The sequence below is a fragment of the Stegodyphus dumicola genome, chromosome X2 (genome assembly GCF_044657685.1).
Source record: "Stegodyphus dumicola isolate Sdum_Otavi_A_Nest chromosome X2, ASM4465768v1".
Lineage (NCBI taxonomy): Eukaryota > Metazoa > Arthropoda > Arachnida > Araneae > Eresidae > Stegodyphus > Stegodyphus dumicola.
In genome coordinates, this window is record NC_140781.1 from 162,995,598 (window position 1) to 163,009,165 (window position 13,568).

Genomic DNA, 13,568 nt, shown 5'->3' on the forward strand with positions numbered 1-13,568 from the left:
AAGACAAAAAAGTGCATTTAAAAGATCCCTTTAGAGAAAATGTTCCCAACCAAGGGTGCGAGGTAGCATTCTACGAAGGACGAGACAATATTTTCGTTTCCTGTTTAAAAATTATACGTACGATATTGGTGTGTGTGGAAAAACGTATATCCTGCGCTTGCCGCGCATATAACTGCATCAGCGTGTGACATGTATGTGAAGAAATAGTAGATCATTATCAAATATTATTATTATCATTTGGTGGTTATTTTAAAAAACTGAAAACTTCAGAAACATAAACCCATACACTTTCAGCTTGGACAACATGTTGGATAATGAAGAACTGAAGGAAGATATTTTAAAACTGCGGCCAAACGTGTTCTTGAAATGCAGTTTGAAAAGCAGTACTTCGGAATGATATTGGTATCCGGCAATGAATATGTTCCCAAAATTTAATGAAAAGGCACTAACTGCGCTCATTCCATTTGCGACGACATACTTATGCAAGTCTGGATTTAGGGCCCTTTTGTCACTTAAAACAAGATCCAGAAATCGCTTGGATGCAAAGGCAGTATGCGGAATGATATTAGCAACAAATTGCCACGGTTTGAAAAACTCTTATCCAGTAAACAGGAACGGAAAAAAAAAAAAAAAAAAGTCATTCGTTTTGAAAGATTTATGGAAATGTTAATTTTTGTAATATTTTCTTATTTTCATGCTTCATTTTTGTTTATTATTAAAATTTGAATATACAACTTTGTTTTCGTTTTCTTTTTTTAGCCCAAGGGGCGTTAGCCCAGAAGAGTTATAAACTTCGTTTTGGCATTTTGCGTTGGTTCACTATAAATGTCAGTTCACTTTTCAAATATTGCCACCAAATATTAGAGCCCTGTGTCATATTTAAAGAAATTGAATAATGAAGAATCTGCATAAATGTACGTTTCTCGCATTGTGATAAAATAACGGTACCCTGAGCCATCAAATTTTGAAAAACGTACGTAATATGGGCATCTGGAAGCCCAAATTAGGAATTTGGAATTTGTTTTATTACATATTTCATATTTTGTAAAACTTTAACGAATTTTTGATTAACAAACTCAACGATTTGAAAGCGAGCAATGCAACACTCTACGGGGGGAGAAAAAAACCTTTTTATCTCCAGCGTAGCTTTTAACCTTCCAAATACCAGAACTAGGTATTTGGAAATTCTAAAGATATGCTCATGTTAAAATTATTTTGCGACGTTGCTGTTGAACTGAATTGTATGGTTTAGGTGCGTGCAAAGAACATGATATTTAATAAATAAAGGTAACACACAGAACGTTAAGAAAACGCCTCTTTGGAAGTAATTTAAAATCTGAAACCTTTCAATTTTTTTTTTTTTTTTTTTTTTTTTTTTTTTGTGTGTGTGTGTGTGTGTGTTGTTGTTGTTGTTGTAGTATTATCGATTATTAGTCAAAAGGGGCTTTGCCCCTACAGAACTACTGTTTTCGTTTTGCATTTTTGCGTCGAATCACTATAAACGGCGTATCACTTTTCAAATTGTTGACACCAAATGTTAGAGACCTGCATTTTAGTTGAAGAAATTAAATAATGAAGATTCTGCATAAATGTATGTATGTTTCTGTCATTGTGATAAAATAACGGTACCTAGAGCCATCAAATTTTGAATAACGTAATTTTCCACAAAATATGGGCGTCTGGAATACCTAATTTGGAATTTGTTTTATTATCGATTTCATATTATGTAACACCTTTAACGAATTTTGGATTAACAAACTCAACGATTTCAAAGCGAGCAATGGCAACACTGTACGAAAGGAAAAAAAAAAAAAAACATTTTTATCTCCAGCGCGCGAGACTGTATATCGGAAATTCTGCTCATTTTAAAATTAATTTGCGATATTGCGGTTGAATTGAATTTTATGGTTTAATTGCCAGGAAAATGATATTTAATAAATAAAGGTACAGAGAAAACGTTAAAAAAACGCCCCCTTAGGCGTAATGTAAAATCTGAAAGCTTTTTTTTAAGAAAGAGAAAGGTGCGAGAATATAGGGGTGAGTAACATGAATAATGTTGAGAATCCGTGCTCTAGAGTAAAAAAGAGAAGGTTGTTTTCAAAATTTAAGTTTTGCTTTAACAGTTAAATAACAATTTTTAATCTTATATCTAACTCAGAAGACAATTAGACAAGAACTTGAAAATAACGCCGCTATAGTTAGATTATTAAATAAGCTCACTCTTTTAATATTCATTAAAATTATTTTTAAAAAAGTACTTTCCTTATAATAAAGTAAAGTATTTATTTTAAAATCTTTGCCTTTGCTGAAGGTCAAGCTTCTAGTCATACAGGAATGTTCTGAGTATTTCTCGACAAAAATTGGCACGTAAAAAATTCTCTTTCCTTCTTATATCAAATATCTGCTGTGTTCCACCTTTTCATGTTAGAATCTGAAAAGGGTTTCGCTGGGGTAACAGGATGCTTCCATAAAAACGTAAATGTTTTAGGCGTTTTAACGAAATCATTTGCTGAGAAATCGCATGATATATTTATACTATTAACTTGTCGACATTTATGTTACTATGTTCGTATTTTTCGGGAGCAAAAAAGATAAAAACTGTTTTAGTAAACTTCAGTTTTCAAAAATTTCGATAACTTCAGAAGTTTCTTTTATTATCTCTATTCGAGATTCTTAAAGTATTCCACCAAATTTCTTTAAATTATTCTAGATATCTAAAAATCTTGAAGCCTTTTAAATATTTCTCAGAACTGAAAGAAACTGATAAATGAAAGGACAGAAATTCGAAACATCAAAACAAATTTAAAACATTAAAAAGAAGTGTACCACTAAGACAGGGCGTCTGTAATATGCATCTGGAAGATTAGGTAGTATTGCAATTCAACATATCGATTTTTCATTTATTGTTCATTTTTAACAACAGCGCTATAACTTTTACATTCTGAAATTAGCCACAGTAACAAATGTTAGCACTCAGAATAGTAAATTTTTTGTATTTAACTTAGGAACTCTAACTTCTTATAAAGAATCTAGATGGCAGCACAATACTTGCCCAAAATCGTTTTCACATTTGAAAATTATCCATAGTTTAACAGAATACTTCAGCACATAATGAATCGTCAGGAACATGTAACGGTACAAAACTAAGTTACATAAGTTAAATTTTAGTAAACTTGAGCTAAATTACTGAACCGTATGACCAATTTGTCAATCCAATTAGCATTAAACTTAACAACTTGCATAAAAACAGTGCATTAGATTAAGCAAGGAGTAAAACAAGATCAATCTCAGATAAGAAACCACCAGAGGCCGAGTTATAAAAGCTGCTGAAATGTGGTAGATCAATCTGAGGCTCGACTCCCGGCAGGCTGGCTGCATAGGCACTTTCCTGACTATGCCTTAAAATTTCCTCCTCGGTGCATCCCTCCCTTTCCGTGTAGTGCCTAACGGCGGAAGTCAATCTCTTAAGTTAGAATGCTTTTATGTGCATTTTCAACTAAATTACCAAAAACATTCCTAAGCAGTTTTTCCGTTAATAAATGTACATATTAACTGCGTGATTCTGACCTTGCTGAAAAAACTTTTAAATCCTAACTTTATTATAATTTCTAAAATGTCATGGCAACAGATACTAGCCACAATAATATGTGTTAACAAAGAATTTCAAATTTTTAAAAGTTTAGCGATAGTTGAATGAAGAGAGATTCGAATTGTATGCATTTTAACATTGTCAAAATATTCATTTATTTATTCAACGTTGACAGATTGTTTAGAAATTACCTATAGTCGTGCTTGCAAAGAAAAGGTTTCTTGACTTTAAATAATCTGTAAAAATTTATTGAAGAAAAAAAGAATTCAAGAAGTCAAAGTTTTATATTATACGCAGTAACGATTACAGCTGGAATTAAAGTAAATTCACATAGCTGCTTAAATTGTCATATGAGATTACAAAATTAAATTTGAAAGATAATGAAGTTTAATGCAAGAGGAAGAATATTCTCAACAGCCTGCTTTTGTATGATAAATCATCCACTGAAATTAAGAAATGGTAATTCCACTATGTTAATCTTCCACTGAAATTAAGAAAAAATAAGCAGACAAACTGAAGCACATTCAAATATATTTTTGTGTTGGCAGTTGGTGAACACTTTTTGCAGATTATTATCATGTGGTTACACTTAGTTCCTTTACAAATTTATGTCAACAGTAAGCAATAAATGTAATTTTTTTGCATAATTTAAAGAGTTTCTTGAAAAGTCAATTAAATCAGTCCTCTTATCGCACACTGTTAAACATTCTATTATCCACAGCTTATTGCCATAAATAATTTCCTACCAGCAAATCCGAAAAAATAAGCCTAGTATTTAAAATATGCAAAGCAAAAGATTGAAATCAACACATCAGCAGGATGCCTATTCTATGATCACTGGATCTGTCTACAACTTGAGCGAACAATATTGACTCAAAAAAACCGGTATGGACACCCATCACAACTTATCGGAGAAAGCCATTCTGTGGTCCTCAGTTGGTGGGGGGGTGGGTCCATTTGACTTTACTGAAAGGGGACAAGGCTTCAAGGAGCTTTAGACCAATCGCAGTACAGACGAGTGACGAAATTTATAGCGCGCGCTGACTGAAGTTCTATCAATATTCTCCCATTATTTCACTAACTCACACGCTGCATTTGTAATTCGAAAAAAATTGCACAAAACAGTATTATGACCACCACGCAGCGGAACATGCTGCTGTGTTATGTGAAGGAAAATCCCGTTTTATAAGGTGAAAGTTAATGCAGGAATTTAGAGCTAAGAAATAAAGAGTGATATGGGATACCACGAAAGCAATGGTAAATAGATAAGAGTAGATGAATTAAGCTTACTTCAAATCCTTTTAGAAATAAACAATTTTAATCATTTAAATTTATAATATGATTAATTTGCATTACAATCTAATAGCAATTTTTTTTTTTTTTTTTTTTTTTTTTTTTTTTATATAAATTCCATGCTTACATTAAAACTGTTTCCCCGCAATTTACAGTTACTATTGGAAAAATATTTCTTTAAATAAGAAATTAGAAAGAAAATATTTCTTCCCTTTTTTTATTTTCTTTTTCTATGAAAATTATTTCTTTTCCGAAAGAAATAATTTTCATAGAAAAATTCATTCGCTATGGCCGATTGCTGCTGCATTCCACTATCACACACGCATCAAAATGCTATATTTTAAATAATTTATTCTATAATTAACATGATAGAAAATATTTTTTCAATATAAAATATTTAACCAAAATTAAACTAATCTATCCTGTATGTGTGATTAATTCGTTTTGCAATTTTTGTCACAAAATTACTAATACCTTTTTTTAATATTACATTGCTGTTATTTTAATTATATATATATATATATAAGAACTGCTCAGTTTAAATATTCTTCCTTCTCAAAAGATTTTATTCTGTGAAAATAATTAAAAGATATTTTCACAATGCAAGTACTAAAGTAAAAATAATCAGTGTAGGTCTCCTGCAGTTGAAGTCCTTGTCAAACCAGCGTTTCGACACATTTTAAATAGAAAACTAATAATAATCAATATCTCTTTTACAATATAAAAATGAGAATGCTGTGAACAGTAATTTTTTTTTAAATTTAAATTTGCAAAGAAACTATGATTTTTTTTAATATTAGAGTAGGTTACAAAAGTACTATTCTATGAACAAACCCTCAGTCTTATAGCATTGTTACTTTATAGCATAATACAATAATAATGCAGTATAATTCTGCTAACAAGTCCACCAGCTGCTGAGCGGTAGAGTCGCTGAACGCAGGTAGTTTGGTCCGAGGTTCGAATCCCGCGAACGAGCTGGCCGGCGTTTTCGAGGCCCATGTGTACCGTGTATACGAGCCAGTATTTTTGGCAATCTGACATACGCAATAAAAACATCTTTTGGCAGAGCAAAAGCATCAATATATTTTCTATAAATTCGCCACCGATTCAGAGATCTACGACCGTATTCTTCGTTTAAGTATGAAAAAAATCAGCGGCGAAAACACATACAAAGCCAATGTCTACTTGGTACGTCAACTGCACAACCCTGATTGACGACGCGGCAACACTTTTTCACGCGCTTTCGACAACTTCCGTACTCAGAGAATATAGGATGTCGGGCAGACCTGTTTTTTACTAGCAGCGACATCTGGCGGCCCACAACTTGCTGTCGACTCTCGCAGCGTAGAATAACCGTCCAGAATTGTTTTGGGATATTAGTAAGGGTCAGATCAAGACTTTTAGAGGCCCTAAATACTTAAAAGGCTTTAGTTTTGCCCGCACATAAATTTACATTAGTGTTTTCCCCATTCCTTCACTCTTAGTCTTATTTAGCTGCAGTATAAAAAAAAACCGGAAATGGGAAATTTTCGTGGTACTCATTTTCTTGAGTCTCTAAGTACCTTTTTGTTTTGCCCACTTTCCTTGATTTCCTAAGCATGTGCCTTATTTTGCTTAGTGGTTAATCCTGCCCTCATATTAGTACATAAATATAAACCAGTCTCTGAAGTGTTTTGACCTTCATCAAATGATCCCAGACGCGCAATATATCTGAGCAGCTGTGAGTTACTCATCTCTAAAAGTAGGATAGTTCATCTCAGAACTCCTTATAAAATGCTTAAGAAGACGATGCGGGACTTATTGATTGCAAAAAAACTACTTCATCCTTTATTAACAATTATACATCAAATTTTGGTGTTTTTTTGTATCGAAACGTGAATTACTTTTTATCATTTTTAATTTACCAAATTATTGGAACAATAAATATACGATATATTGTTTGTAAGAAATAGTGATTTACACCAAGTGTTTTCAAAATCCAGACAAATAGGTATTTTAACTTTGTAGAGACATTAGGTTATTTTGAAAGCCGAAGTCATGGAAAATGAACAATGACCTCGCCGGAACTCGAACCACGGACCTCTCGAATATGCGCCTAGCGTGCTGACCACTACACCCCGAAGGCATACTAAGATGGCGGGAGAAATAACTTATATACTCTCCCTTTTAGAGGGCGACTGGAGATTAGGGGACCCAATCGCCAAATCCTGGTGGTGGAGAATTATCCCTCATCACCATTTTTTATTCGGGCGTCACTGTAGAGACATTAGGTTATTTTGAAGGCAGAAATCATGGAAAATGAGCAATGTCCTCGCTGGGACTCTAACCAAGGACGTCTCGAATACGCGCCGAGCGTACTGACCACCGCACCTCGCAGGCATGCTAAGAATGTGGGAGAAATACCTAATAATTTCATCGAATCTGCACATGCAACAACGAACTGTGAATGCATTTAATGCGATTTTGCATTACATAAAAAATGATAATAAATAAATAAGAGTGTAAAAATAGCGCTTTTAACTGTCCTTATCTTTGAATATATATCAGCATAAAATACGGGAAAATATTAATAATTAATTAAACTAGGGATAATATTTATCAAAACTAACCTTACAAACTTCTAACCTTATCATAAAATGTTTATAACTAAAACAGGCATTGCTGCAATTATCATGTTAGGCATTTCTTGCTCAGGCAGGAACGGTTGAATCGTAAATAACTATATGATATTTGATGAATGTTGCACAAATTAGTTTTTTCAAGAATAATATATAATGATTCCATAACTAGGATTAAATTCAGGATTCTGCTGTACTTTTTCTTATTCTTTTTCCACGGATCTAATTCCTTAATCAAAGATTCGAGAACTGAGTAACAGTCAATGATAATATCAGTCATGAAAGAGTTTACTAGAAAGGTAAGCAGGACTTACTCGAGTCTTATGATCTTTACAGAAATATGTCAAGCTGTTTATAACTTACCTATGTATTCTTTCCATTTGTAACCTGAGTTTCAGTATCGAGGATCTGCTTATTTAACATCACAGATAATGCATTTAAATCTCCTTCGGGAATACTTTATACTCTAAAACTAAACTCTCTTAGAAAAGAAAATTATCTAAAAATAATGGTATTATCTGTCTGAGATTCTAAAATGAGAACGTGTAGATGATTCATGACATCAGTAACAGGCATTAATTCTTGCATGGATTCATCTTTTCGAGCAGAGGAGAGTGAGGAGAGTTCTCAATAAAAATATTAGTAAGGTATAAATTTAAATTTTCGTGCAGTAGAAAGAGAGATGAGTGGCTTCATTTTCGGGCTGATCGGAACTTCTTCATGCTTGATATAATAGCTTCCAAGTATTCACAATGAATACTACATTGATCAGAAAGAAACTCTAGAAAGATGAGGTCACATTTCTTCTCAAGGTCACATTGCAGATGACACATTTGATGATATATGTTCAAACTGGACGACGTCAATTCCAGTCTCTTGTTGCAGCACGGAAGAATTTCTCATATCAACACACTGCGTTGGTTCTTTTAATGCCATTAAATTCCACATTTTTTCTTCCATAATTACATAAAAAGAACAAATTAATCATACCGAATATAAATCGTTTTTGCATATTTGCACGTTCATTAAGAAGAAAGCTAAATGGAAGGGAAGCCTCTTTTAATGCGGAACAGTATTGTGCCATTTATTGTCAAGCAACATTATAAAGCCAAGTTATTTAAATGTTTATATTCATCTAAACTAATCAAAAATTTCTTTTTTTTTTTTTTTTTTTCTTTTAACTAGTAAAAGAAAAATGTTTATTAAGAAAAAATACTATCAAGTAATATTATGGATGCAATAGCTGGATCGCTTAAAATAATCCACAGGAGTGTCGCTCGTTGAAAGACTCAAGAGACTTTGATACAGTACATTCAGAAATTCTCGAGGTAAGACGAGACGAAATATCGGGAAAATGGAAATGGATTATTCAGCTATGGCAAAGCACATTAGGATTATCTGCCTGTATACAAGCAAGCCTTCGTGGAGGTCATAAAAGTAATTGGTTGGTATATAGATTACACATGAGGAAAACCATGATAACCTCATACAGCCAAGTAAGTTCAATTATAAATAAAAAAAGCCAGAATGAAATACCAGTATTCACGCCTTCAACCACCCATCTATCAGCGAATCATCTTCGCGAAACCATTGCAAGAGATATTAGCTAACTTTGATAGGAGAAACAAACTGACGAAAGAGCCTAGAATAATTCGTCCACATCTAAGAATATATGAAATCTGTAACTGTTCACGTTAACTGCGAGAAAGTAAACCATTTTTCAGTGAGTTAGGATACTCTAGAATATCAACAATTGACAAGTATAGTAAGTTTCGCTGCATGGTTTGTTTCCTTGGTCCCTTGTGTAACATGAATACGAGGCAGTTTCCGTCAGAAAATTCTCTAAAAAGGCATGACTGCTGTTAACCTTCTAGGCATCGAATTAACGAAGTGTTTGCAAAATTCTGGTGCAGTTTTTTCCCATTCCTCTTGCAAAGCTTTTTTTCAATTACATCTTATTAGAAATTCGATTAATTCTTATTTTTTCTTGCAAATATGCCCATACATGTTTTATATCTTATGACTGAGGAGATGTATTTAATTAGCTGCGCTCATGATACAAAACCCACAGCCTCGTGTCCAAAAGAGTATGCTTCGGAGAGATAACGTGAGGTAGAAAATCATTTCCAAATCTCACTTTTTGAGAACTCAGTTTAATTTGTCTTTTAAGTGTGTCTATGTATTGAAATCTACCCATTTTTCCTTCGATAAATGCTAGTTTGCGGACCTCCATTACCAGATATACACCCCAAACAAGCATACTGCCACCAACGTAGTTTACTATGGTCCGTAAGATTTTTTCGTTGAAGTACTGTTCCTGGTTTATGCCACATTTTAAAATTTCCATCAGTTGCAGAAATATTAAATTTCGATTCTTCACTGGATTATAACCGTATTCCAAAATACTGGAGGTTGATTTTTATATTTGTTTGCAAAAGAAAGTCTTTTCTTTCCAATGAAAGCAGACAAGTAGACCTTTATCCGAGCAGAAAGCCAATGAAAAACCTTGTTCATTTAATGTTTTTTTCTGATTGGTGATCTAGAAACTAAAATGCCAGATTTTTGTTCTAACTCAGCTCTCAGGTTTGGGGCTGAAATGTGAGAATTTTGTTTCATTTCTTTCAAAATAAATCGTTTACATCTCAGCATTAGTTTTTAAGGACGTTGACTACGAGATTTAATTGCAAGAGTTCTGCATACTTAATACACTTTTTACTAGCCGCTACATGGCCAGCTTTCGTCCGGCTTTTAAATGTACCGGAAAAATGCCTAAAGGAAACACTAAACATTAAATTTAAAAACTTCACAGTTTTACTCTGCAAAACAACTTTAACCCCCCCCCCCAAAAAAAGAACACATAAATTTCAATAAAAAATGTATTTTACATAAAAAACAATTACAATGAAATAAGCAATATCCCTTAATACAAATATTAATTATCCTAATAAATAAATTAACCAACTTCCCGTTACAAGATCTTAAGCATTCAAATGTTATAAAAGAAGTTTAAAAATTTGTTTCCTAAAAAAAATCATGCAAAACATTTTAGATAATTAAAATTATATATAATTAAAACATAAGATAAAAAATTACAATGAAATAAGCAATATCCTTTAAATCCTAATAAATAAATTAACCAGCTTCTCGTTGCAAAATCTTAAGAATTCAAGAACTTTGTTTCCTAAAGAAAAAAATCATGCAAAATTTTCAATATCTTAAAAACAGTGAAATAAGCAATAAACAGCATGAAAGAAACACACAGAAAAAAAAAAAAAAAAATCTGAAAAAGAAGGTATAATTAAGAATATTTTATCTCATATTTTCAAGAGAAAACAGTCAGCAGTGCAATATACAAAGCATAGCGAGAAAATCTGTGTGTTTGTTCATTACCCCTAAACAAATACTTTTGACACTGACTGTGAATTCCCACCTCCTTCTAGAAAATGATAAAATGCTACTTTCAACAAATTTTAGCTGGTAAGAAAGACATATTTAAAAAAAAAAAAAAAAAAAAAAAAAAAAAAAAAAAAAAACAAGAAACTTGTATAGTTTAAATACTGTAGCAATTGAAAACTGAAAACATTAACCTGCGTAAATGAGATACTTTACTCACATTAATCACTATATAATCAGTCAGTTTTCGATTGTTGAAATCTGTGAAACATCTAAACAACAAATGGCTGACACTGTAAATGAACTTCATTTGGCGATGCAAATACAAGGTGATACATACATGTAAATGTGAACACAAAATGTAACAGTTAAATATATTAACTGCATATATATATATAAATTTAACGTGAGTAAAATAAAGAAATAATAATGATGATAACGAGCAACACAACTGAGTAGCCTGGCAATTGATAAATATGGCTTTTTTTTTTTTTTAATTTTTTTTTTATTTATTTAAACACTTTTATACAATTAAGGTATTTAACATAAAAAAATTGCATGTTATTTACAAGAATTTTCTTCTAAAAAAATGGGGGGGGGGAATATTTGCTAAATTTTAACGTTATTCTTAATTTTAGATCTTAATATTTCTAGTAGATGGCAGCACTAGATTCGAGATTTGTCACTTTGAAAGGCATGAAAAGTAGCTTAAATAATTAAGATGCTTCATGATAATTTTTCTCACGTATAATATGAATGAATACGCTGGATTAAGATGAAAGGAACTTTACGCGACGCTATTAAACTAATGGCAATAATTGGGCTGGCTACTTTTCAAACTGCACTGTTGGCTAATGTTTAAAGAAGATGAAGCTATACTCATATGAGGAAAACGTTCTCATTTGAAATACAAATGAAATTAAAAGTATATGGCTATTCGCATTTATTAAGTCAGAAGCAAACCTAGCATAAGTAATTTTCATAAGGATTGAGATACATATGAAAATACTGAACACTGGATACTTCATTTGAAGCTGAATTTCAAACATAAATACAGAACTACTAATGTCTTTTAAAGAGAGCTGATTTACAAAAAGAAATTCTAAATTTGTTGTTGAAAGATAATATGTAAATAGGAAGTCAAATAACTTACTTATTAATTATTTTTAACATAACATGACTTTACTGTCAAATAGCTTGTTAACTAATGCTAATATTTTCTGCAATAACTATCATATTTAAGTTACATGCGATTAAAACCCATTCAGATAACCATATTCTGTTCGCAGTGGGAATCAAATCTAGAACGGCATTAGATTTTTCACTGTTTTAATTACTTCGAACTAACCAAAAGAAACAGAACACTCATCAACTGGAATTTTATCTTGGAAGACATGTAAGGAGTTGCATATTCCGTATGTCAATGACCAGGTACCGGATAACGTTTTGCAAATTTTATCGTAATTTTTGCAGGTTCTACTGAAAATAGGTCAAAAGCACTTTAAACTCCTATTATTTGAAAAAATTATTATTGATTAGATGAAATTTCAAATTGTTGCAAAAATGTTATTCTAATTTTTTGCGCTAATTTTTACACCATTCATCAAGAACCGGGTACCCGTGTACCCATGTTTTTCTCTTCATATACGTAGAAATGATGGGTTACTCAAGCAAACATCTTTGCAAAATAAATCAATTTAAAAGAAAAATGTGAAATCTTATATTTTCCAACACATTTCGCTGGAACAGATTTTGTAACAACGTATAGTTCATAGATTCTTATCAATAAAATCTGGCTTTTTACAATTTTGGTCATATTTCCTTGTCTTCCCGCGTCGTTTCGATGGAGTAAACTTGGCTTTCCCCTTCGCAACGTGAATACAAGCCAATTTCATTTAGAAAATCCTTCATGAAGTAATACCTTCCATTAAACAAATAACTCTTGCGTACTTTGTGATAATCGATTAAATAAACTGAGGAACAGCCGTAAAATCTGGTAAGCCCCAACAATTCGTTAGCTTCCGGTAATCAAGAAGTGCTAGAATGTGAGGATAGCTCAAATTCTAATGATGTAAGCAGAATGCTATAAGCATCTTACCTGGTAGGAAAAGTCTCATAGCTTGAATAATTACAGATAGATCATCATTTGTTGAAAAGCTCAGCTCTTAAAAGTAAATGGTTATTTCTCCTTTGAAGGCTCAGTATATCATTCATTATTAGCCATTTATTTGATATAAGCAGCGTCTTAGATAGCCTTTACATCCAAGATTCTGAACATAAGGATAGCTGATCATCTATTCGATTAATTGATTGCGTATCGTCCAAATAATTTATTCATAACTTCGACGCTAAACATCATCTTCTTGCTTATCCAGCAGTCTAATAATATTTTTATTTTTTGTACAACAAAAATTAGTAATACACCTTTTTGTCTTCTTCCATACGAATGAATATGTAGTAACGATATCATGAATTCCAAATAGCGCAAATAGTGTTGACAGAATTTCAAGGTACTATTTCTTTTGTAACGTATACTTTCTTCCTTTTCAGGGTACCTATAATTATTAATTTCCGTGATAAACAAACTATAATCAAGGATGAAAGGAAAATATAGGGTTATCAGGTGTTATGTTTCGGCTAAATTCTCTGTAGGATACCGAATGTCTTGCAACACG

General features: G+C 32.1%; 1 protein-coding gene across 1 annotated transcript in view; it reads right to left on the reverse strand.

The window, feature by feature from the left end:
* The window catches only part of LOC118204659 (uncharacterized), an 88,781-nt gene that overhangs the window by 13,531 nt on the left and 61,682 nt on the right, over positions 1–13,568 (reverse strand). The gene's annotated exons all lie outside the window — the stretch shown is intronic.